Source organism: Schistocerca serialis, unplaced genomic scaffold (genome assembly GCF_023864345.2).
Source record: "Schistocerca serialis cubense isolate TAMUIC-IGC-003099 unplaced genomic scaffold, iqSchSeri2.2 HiC_scaffold_1226, whole genome shotgun sequence".
Taxonomy (NCBI): Eukaryota; Metazoa; Arthropoda; class Insecta; order Orthoptera; family Acrididae; genus Schistocerca; species Schistocerca serialis.
In genome coordinates this window covers 155001-165000 of record NW_026047432.1, presented here as the reverse complement: position 1 = coordinate 165000, position 10000 = coordinate 155001, and the positions used below count along the sequence as shown (strand labels likewise).

Sequence of the window (10000 nt, the reverse complement as noted above, 5' to 3'; positions counted from 1 at the left end):
TGAGGTTTCCCGTGTTGAGTCAAATTAAGCCGCAGGCTCCACTCCTGGTGGTGCCCTTCCGTCAATTCCTTTAAGTTTCAGCTTTGCAACCATACTTCCCCCGGAACCCAAAAGCTTTGGTTTCCCGGAGGCTGCCCGCCGAGTCATCGGAGGAACTGCGGCGGATCGCTGGCTGGCATCGTTTATGGTTAGAACTAGGGCGGTATCTGATCGCCTTCGAACCTCTAACTTTCGTTCTTGATTAATGAAAACATACTTGGCAAATGCTTTCGCTTCTGTTCGTCTTGCGACGATCCAAGAATTTCACCTCTAACGTCGCAATACGAATGCCCCCGCCTGTCCCTATTAATCATTACCTCGGGTTCCGAAAACCAACAAAATAGAACCGAGGTCCTATTCCATTATTCCATGCACACAGTATTCAGGCGGGCTTGCCTGCTTTAAGCACTCTAATTTGTTCAAAGTAAACGTGCCGGCCCACCGAGACACTCAATAAAGAGCACCCTGGTAGGATTTCAACGGGGTCCGCCTCGGGACGCACGAGCACGCACGAGGCGGTCGCACGCCTTCGGCTCGCCCCACCGGCAGGACGTCCCACGATACATGCCAGTTAAACACCGACGGGCGGTGAACCAACAGCGTGGGACACAAATCCAACTACGAGCTTTTTAACCGCAACAACTTTAATATACGCTATTGGAGCTGGAATTACCGCGGCTGCTGGCACCAGACTTGCCCTCCAATAGATACTCGTTAAAGGATTTAAAGTGTACTCATTCCGATTACGGGGCCTCGGATGAGTCCCGTATCGTTATTTTTCGTCACTACCTCCCCGTGCCGGGAGTGGGTAATTTGCGCGCCTGCTGCCTTCCTTGGATGTGGTAGCCGTTTCTCAGGCTCCCTCTCCGGAATCGAACCCTGATTCCCCGTTACCCGTTACAACCATGGTAGGCGCAGAACCTACCATCGACAGTTGATAAGGCAGACATTTGAAAGATGCGTCGCCGGTACGAGGACCGTGCGATCAGCCCAAAGTTATTCAGAGTCACCAAGGCAAACGGACCGGACGAGCCGACCGATTGGTTTTGATCTAATAAAAGCGTCCCTTCCATCTCTGGTCGGGACTCTGTTTGCATGTATTAGCTCTAGAATTACCACAGTTATCCAAGTAACGTGGGTACGATCTAAGGAACCATAACTGATTTAATGAGCCATTCGCGGTTTCACCTTAATGCGGCTTGTACTGAGACATGCATGGCTTAATCTTTGAGACAAGCATATGACTACTGGCAGGATCAACCAGGGAGCTGCGTCAACTAGAGCTGAGCAGCCGGCCGCCCGGGAGTGTGTCCCGGGGGCCCGCGCGAACACGCAAGCGTCCGCTCAATTATTCTGCAAACAGGAGGAGGCTGAGCTCCCCTGCACAACACACCTCGAAACCCTCTCAGGTCCCGGCGGCGCGCAGCGCCGTCCTAAGTACTTGGTCGGGTTCGAGAGAGGCGCAATCGCCCGGAGTTAGGCGAGTAGACGCTTTAGGTGCGACCACCCGTGCTCCCAACTGAGCTTGCCGCTGCCGACAGAGGCCCGGGAGCGTGCTGTCGTGGCATTGCCGGCGGGAGACAACACGCGCCACCTACGGTGACCGGCAGCTCCAACGCCAGCGCCACAGAAGGACAAAAGCCCCACTTGGGTGCCGAAGCGAACTCTCCCAGCACAGCGCACGCGCCAACACGTCCGCACAGCTGCGATACAAACCACCTGCGAGAACCGCTGGGGCGACCGAGCAGCAGACGGCGTCGCGGCGCCGAGCGCCGGGCGGCGGCGCATCCTCAGCGCACAAAGTCCTCAATCGGACCAGCACACTGCAGATGGCCACCGCGCTTCGCACCGGGCCCGCGAGGACCTACTTTGGCCGCAAGGCGCCGCGAGCAGGGGGCGCCGGCGCGCAGCTGCGCCGCCTGCCGCGTCCGTCGGCCGGCGCGCCTGCCACTGGCCGCCCCCACCAGCCGGCTGTGGCGCGTGCGCCCACGCACCGCGCTGCCAGCACGCCGGGCGGCCCCCCCTCACCGGCCGGGGACGGTCCCACCCAGCCACCGCCGCGTATCGCCTCACACCCAGATCCCCTTTCACGTTCGTGGGCATGGTGGGTCCCCTTTCACGTTCGTGGGCATGGTGGGTCTCCCTGAAACAACCGGTTAATAGCTCGACCGATCGTCGCCAACACTGATTCACCTCTAGCGAGAACAACCGCACCACAACGGGTTACCAGTTGTTCATTTGCGTAACGTCACCAGCAAACGTACACGTCCATCGCCATTTGCAACGAGTATTGCATGCCTGTGTCAGGTGTCACAACACACTACGTCTGCCCACATAGACGCAACAACATGTGCACGCCTAGAGAACACGTGGAAGGTAGACCCCGTACGTATGCGGTGTCCATTGCGCGAACGACTGTCAGCCCGCCTCTGCAGCATGTCGCAGATGTGGAACGCGGTGCAACATGCTATCACGGTGTGTGAGAAGAGACGACTACGTCCGAATACACGCTCCACTACATCAACAGACTGCTCATGCTGATCGCCATCCAGGGCGTCCGTTCCTCCCACACGTCTGTATGGCGTACCACACTGCAATCCAGCTCTTATAGGGAGACGACACGTAGCTGCGTGCACAATATTTGGACTGTATGGTCCGCCGTTGCTAGGCGCAGTCGTCATACGGTCACATGTGCCACGATGTATCATTCAGTACATACGGACCAATGTGCAGTACAGTTTGTGGGTTTTGCGTACATCGGCGGACAGGTGACAGGCCGTACCACAACGTAGGCTGAGTACGTCGGCATGCGAAGGGCATTGAACATGCAAACTTCTCACCGACCAGCTTGCGAAGGCAGGGGGGAAGGGGGGGGGGGGCGGCATGTACGTCCTGCTGCTATCCACACTACAGTGTATAGCAGGAGCATGTGGAAAGTCAGCAACACCTGCAAGGTGTTTAACATGACGCGATACACAGGGGACCGGGCAGTGCGAGTAGGGAACTATATTGCGAGGGTTGCGGTTAGGCAACACTACACCAATTTAACGGGTTGCATAACAATTACAGAGCAGGTTCAGCGACAACGTGCGTCAGGTTAAGGCGCAATATAGGTTAGGTTAAGGCACATTATAGGTTAGGTTAAGGCACATTATAGGTTAGGTTAAGGCACAACATGGGTTAGGTTAAGGCACAACATGGGTTAGGTTAAGGCACAACATGGGTTAGGTTAAGGCACAACATGGGTTAGGTTAAGGCACAACATGGGTTAGGTTAAGGCACAACATGGGTTAGGTTAAGGCACAACATGGGTTAGGTTAAGGCACAACATGGGTTACGTTAAGGCACAACATGGGTTACGTTAAGGCACAACATGGGTTAGGTTAAGGCACAACATGGGTTAGGTTAAGGCACAACATGGGTTAGGTTAAGGCACAACATGGGTTAGGTTAAGGCACAACATGGGTTACGTTAAGGCACAACATGGGTTACGTTAAGGCACAACATGGGTTACGTTAAGGCACAACATGGGTTACGTTAAGGCACAACATGGGTTACGTTAAGGCACAACATGGGTTACGTTAAGGCACAACATGGGTTACGTTAAGGCACAAATTAGGTTAGGTTAAGGCACAAATTAGGTTAGGTTAAGGCGCAACGTAGGTTAGGTTAAGGCACAACGTAGGTTAGGTTAAGGCACAACGTAGGTTAGGTTAAGGCACAACGTAGGTTAGGTTAAGGCACAACGTAGGTTAGGTTAAGGCACAACGTAGGTTAGGTTAAGGCACAACGTAGGTTAGGTTAAGGCACAACGTAGGTTAGGTTAAGGCACAACGTAGGTTAGGTTAAGGCACAACGTAGGTTAGGTTAAGGCACAACGTAGGTTAGGTTAAGGCACAACGTAGGTTAGGTTAAGGCACAACGTAGGTTAGGTTAAGGCACAACGTAGGTTAGGTTAAGGCACGATATAGGTTAGGTTAAGGTACGATATGGGTTAGGTTAAGGTACGATATAGGTTAGGTTAAGGTACGATATAGGTTAGGTTAAGGTACGATATACGTTAGGTTAAGGTACGATATAGGTTAGGTTAAGGTACGATATAGGTTAGGTTAAGGTACGATATACGTTAGGTTAAGGTACGATATAGGTTAGGTTAAGGTACGATATAGGTTAGGTTAAGGTACGATATAGGTTAGGTTAAGGTACGATATAGGTTAGGTTAAGGTACAATATAGCTTAGGTTCAGATACACATTGTTGTAGGGAAAGGTGTATTTGGGGGGGGGGGCGGCAGGTTCGTTGATAGTGATTATCGTAATTGGATGCCTGCGGCATTATCCGATTTGTCACGTCAGGATGCACTTTTGGCTCATGACAGGCGGCGCTCCGATTCCATGGTTGTGGCAGATCTGTGTCTTTCATTCCTGCCATTGTTTGTGTGCTGTGACAGGAGGCAGTATTGTGATGTTGGGTGCACCCCTGTGTAGGACATGTGTGGGTGTTCGTGGCTTAGCTGAGCAATGTGCGGATGTCGGAAGGGTGGGATATTGTGTTTTCTGGGTGGACCTCCCGGTCTGGTAATGATAGTGTGGATTGTGTCATGTGGCGGAGAGGATGCACTGGATGTTCTTCCATGCTGGTGGTTAGATATTGTGTGTGTGCCTGTTACAGGCAGAGAGTAGTGTGTGATAAGAGAGTAGTGTGTGATAAGAGTGTCTGGCTGACGTGTGGTTCTCATTGTGTGCAGAGTCTTTCAGCATGTATAGGGACGGTTGTATATATTATCTGTATTCTGATGGCTCTGCATCTATTACTAATCAGTGCCGTGTATACGGTTACTCTGGTTCCAGTCGAAACTGTTCTATCTCTGTACATTAGTGACACTACGGCTCCACTATGTTGCCGCCCCTGTCGGCCGTTTCCCCCAGTGTATGGCTAATGATTATCAGCAGTCAGTCTATTAGTCAATACCGGTAGTGTGACGACGTCAAATGTCCGGGATGGGGGAAGCTACACCCTTCCCGTGGGTCAGGGCCTAGAAAGACTCTTCCCACGCAGGAGACTGACTGTCGTTACTCTTCCGAGACATATATGTGCCCAGCGTTTTTTGCGACTGCGAGTGCAACGCCAGGAGGCTCGGACTGTCGTTACTCTTCCGAGAAATATATTTGCCCAGCGTTTTTTGCGACTGCGAGTGCAACGCCAGGAGGCTCGGACTGTCGTTACTCTTCCGAGAAATATATGTGCCCAGCGTTTTTTGCGACTGCGAGTGCAACGCCAGGAGGCTCGGATTGTCGTTACTCTTCCGAGATATATATTTGCCCAGCGTTTTTTGCGACTGCGAGTGCAACGCCCACGGGTGCCGACATGGATGGGGCGCTTCCTAGCTGATGGCTCAGCATGAGAATCCGTACAGTGAGCAATGCGATCGCGTCTGTAGCTTGTACGTGGTACAGCTCGCAGCTCATGAATAGGGACATTTTTTTTTTTTTTTTTTTTTTTTTTTTTTTTACATTTATTGTTAACTTACATTTACCCACTATCTAGTTAACCTAAGTGGGTAGTAATAACTAAACAATTCTACTTTATTACATTTACAGTGATTTACATAAATATTAGTTCTACATTACTTTACAATTGTTATTCCTTCCGGCCACTTAGCCGCTCCGGGATACCAGGAGCGTTTCCGTCCCTACCACGAGGAGGTGGGCCGGCTTCTACTACCTAGAAACCACTGCATTTATTTACATTTATTTTTCATCCCTCCACCACCCTTTTATTCTACAATTCTACATGAAAAGAAAATAACTACTCTACTACAATTTACAAAAAATGAAACGCGCTCTTCTGCGCTAATTAACAGCAAACAAATAATTATTGTACGTGCATGGAATTATTTACAAGGTCTCATTTGGTTTTATTGTCTAGTCGGTAGTTTTATTTATTATTGGTTTAACGTTCGGACAAGCGAGAAGGCGGAACACACGCTTGGTACTACCCCAAGGCATCCCTCTCATCTATGTTTCCATAGATTGGGGAGCCTTCCCTTCTTCGTCCATCTTGCCCTCTTCGCTGTCCGCAATATTTCTTTCTGCCCCGTAGGAGCAAGGCGGACAGAGGTCGCCCGTCCATAGTGGCATGGACATCCACATCACCATGGCCAGCGACCCTCCCTTCCTAAGTCTTCTCTTGGTTTTTTGTCTATAATTTGATGCACATTACTCCTCAGACTTGGCTGAGGAGTACAGCTTTTCTCTCTTCTAATCTGCGTCGTTGCGCACAAATATCAGTTTTGCAAATTTAGAAACCTGATCGACTAGTTGTTGGAATGCATTAAATCTTTCTGGGCTTCTTAATATCTCCATGAGCGGTGTGTTCCGCAATTCCCGTCTTGCCTCATTGGCAACTGGGTCGAATTCCGGGCATTCCAGAACTACGTGCTCGGGCGTCCCCACAGGAGCGCCACAGACACACTCAGGCGACTGCATACTGCCAATTCTGTGTAAGTATGTTGGATATGGGCCATGCCCGGATAAAAAGTGTACCACTCCCAATGTTATTGTTAGATGTTTCATCTTAAGCCTCTCACGGACACTGGGAAAGAAGTCGAAGACCCTTCTCCCAGTGTCTGAGGACTGCCACTGCTCTTGCCAGATATCTGTAATTTTTTCTCTAATCTGCTTGATATTATTCATGTGTTCTCCTATAAGTGCTGTTACTTTTTCGTATTCCCGCTTTTGGATCCAGTGTATAGCTGCATGTTGTCTAATCATTAAATCCAGCGGGTGAAGTCCCATTATTACAAACAAAGCGTCCGTTGGTGTGGTGCTGAAAGCACCAACACACCGCATGATTACATTCCGCTGTATTCGTCTAATGACACGTGCTGGTTTCACCTGAGTGAGCCTGTGTGCCCACGCGCTGGAACCATACCCCACAACTGGTATCAGTATACAATTATTGTACATTTTAGTTGCCCCAGGGGGCAAATGGAAACGTCTTTGAGCAATACTGATCAGTTTGTTGAATATTGTGAGGGATTTGGTAGCCACATGGTCGATGTGCGGAGCATAGCTCCACGCCTCATCCATGAGGACGCCCAAGTATCTTGCGGACCTAGATCTCGCAACTAGTCTATTATCCAGCCGCACGACTGGATCACGGGCCAGCTTTCCTTTTAAAAGAATGTAATTTGATTTATGTGGTGCAACTTGTAGTTTTGACTTTTGGCACCATTGCATTAAGATCTCAGATGCTTGTACTGTTTTATTCTCTATTTCAGCACGACTATCTCCTTCGACCATGATGAAAAGATCGTCTGCATACGCCACCGCTCCCAGTACCGTGTCGTTCCCATCCAAAGTTGTCAGCAGGGGGTCCATGTTTACATCCCAAAACACGGGGCCACACACAGAGCCCTGCGGGCAGCCCTTTGAGATGTCTTTCAACATCACGGCACCAGGAGCCGTGATTTTCGCAACTCTTTTCCGACAGTAATCCCTCAGGCAACCGTATAGCGCCCCTGGACACTCCATCTCCCTTAACTGGGAAAAGAGCGCCGGCCACCACAGGTTGTCGAAGGCGCCGGAAATATCCACCATGATGCCCAGGACATATTTCTTCGTGGACAAGTGCACAATACTTGCTACTTTATTTATGGCATCAGATGTAGACTTGCCCTTTCTGAAACCGTATTGCAATTCACTCATACCACGAAGAAGCCTGTGGCTAGACAGTCTAGACATCAAAAGCTTTTCAAAGGTCTTGCCCAAAACGTCAAGTAAACAGATGGGCCTATAGGACTTTGCAAGTGTAGGGTCCTTATCTTGGCCCTTCTTGATTATGACTACTTCTGCTATTTTCCAGCATGTTGGGAAGCTCCGCAATTCCAGACATCTGTTGTAAATTTTGGCAAGACTTGGTGCCAACTTTTGTGCTATGCACTGCAGTACTTCTGCCGGTATACCGTCTGGCCCTGGGGCTTTCCGCCTCGCGAAGGATTTTATTGCTTGTACCACCTCCTCTTGCGAGAAGGGGTAGACTTGTAGATTATTATTGTATTCTATTTGGTCTTGCTGACGTATCTCCCTCTGCAGCTCAGTGTCCAAATCAGGTCGGTCGTCCGGTAGGAGCACACGAAGTAACTCCTCAGCAGTTTGTCTCCAGTCAATTGTCATGTCGTCAGTATCCTCCTTTTTGATTGTGGAGAGCTGCATTGGGGAGTGTATTTTCTCCCTCACGATTTTGTAGGGCATGCCCCAAGGGTCCAGGGTTAGATGTTCCTTTACGAAGTCCTCCCAACTCTGCTGTCTGTGTTGATTTAGGGTGTCCTTAAAGACCCTCTTCTGTCTTCTGTATATAGTAAGATGGAATTGTCTTTCTGCTTGGGCAAAAGCCCTCTGATAGTTCCTGCGTGCTCTACGCATAGACTGCCTGAGCCGCGACAGCTCCGGAGTCCATGGCGCAGTCGCTTTCCGAATGAGACGTCTTTTCACTGGTATCGCTACGGCGATAGCCGTCTTTATAGAGGTAGTTAGGGCCTCTACTGCCTCTTCCACGTTAAATTCAATTCCGAGCTCTGGAGGATCGAACTCCGCCTCCAGAAGGCCCCAGTTGGCTCTCCCGTAGTCATAACGCATTGTCCACTCTGCAGGTACCCGGTCCTCCTCCACAGATATTTCAAATTCAATGACATTGTGATCACTCGTAGTTATGCCGTCGTATGTTTTCCAGTTTAAAATTTTATTTGCAATGTCCATTGAAGTTAAAGTGATGTCAATGAAAGATGCTGCCCCGGCTCGGCTCCTATAAGATGGAGGGTTGCCGGGGAGATTCGCAACATTCAAATTGTGTTCCATGATTAGATCTTCTAGTTCGATTCCTCTGTGGTCTTGTACCGGGCTATGCCAGAGCGGCGATTTTGCATTTGCATCCATTGATATTATTATAGGCTTGTCTTGTAAGGTTCTTATTGCTGTCCGCAATTGTCCCAGGTAAATGTCAATATCATGTCTATACTGACAATACAGATTCATTAAATACAAACTGTGTCCTTTTAAATTTACTTCTACAACCGTGAGATGTGTAGTACATAATTGAGTAATTACAGTTGTTTTGATTAAATTACTTAATATTATGATTGAAGTCATTGGTTGCTGGCCTGAGGCAATCACCTGTGCGTTAACGGGAAAACCAGGGACCCTTCCCGAGACGGAGTATGGTTCTTGTATTAATAAGATGTCTACTTTATATTCCTCTGTTAGTCTTCTTAATTCGTGTAAGACTAACTGACTTCTCATTGCATTTACCTGAAACACTCTAAAGTGCATCAGGATACCTTGTATAGAAATGACTATTTGGCCAAGTTTGGGCAGGATCAAAAGCGATCCTGCCGTACATCATTACCATATCATTGTATATCTTTTTTAAGTCAAAAACCCTGCCCCTTCGAGCAAAAACTTTCGACACAAGTTCCTCTAATTCTTTGAACTCAAGAGGTATATTTACTGCAGCGAGCTGGATGCAGTCAGCATCCTCCAGAGCAGGGAATGTTATCTTTCTTCCTCTGGGATACCCGGTCCTCACCAGCTGCCTAAGAGCCACTGTCAAAATCGCTGGATCTTCTAATCGTGACAGTCTTAATGACTCCTCGCATATACCATATGTATTCCCAGGGGGACAAATGTTATAAGTCCTTCTTCTCACAGAGGTGTCTACATTTATTGGGTCCATTTTCTCTTTCACCTTGCCACCACCAGTTACTTCTACTTTCAAGGTTTTCAGTACTACTTGTTCTACAGAGTCCTTTGACAAATTTTCTGTGCCATCACCAGTTACAGTTTTGTCTAAACACAAATTTGTTAGTGATTTATATGTCTTCTCTGCAGTGTGTCCAGCAGCCGAGCCATGAATAGGGACAGCGGGAATGTCGCATATTGGAAATATCTCTTCATGAAACGCAT

At 49.0% G+C, this 10000-nt stretch overlaps 1 non-coding gene across 1 annotated transcript in view; it reads right to left on the bottom strand.

Moving 5' to 3' along the window:
* Positions 1-1306, bottom strand: part of LOC126436100 (small subunit ribosomal RNA) — a 1909-nt gene extending 603 nt beyond the window's left edge. The window contains exon 1 of the ribosomal RNA XR_007580423.1: positions 1-1306. This exon is cut by the window's left edge and continues 603 nt beyond it. This is a non-coding gene — a ribosomal RNA (small subunit ribosomal RNA).
* Between the last annotated feature and the right edge of the window lie 8694 nt (positions 1307-10000).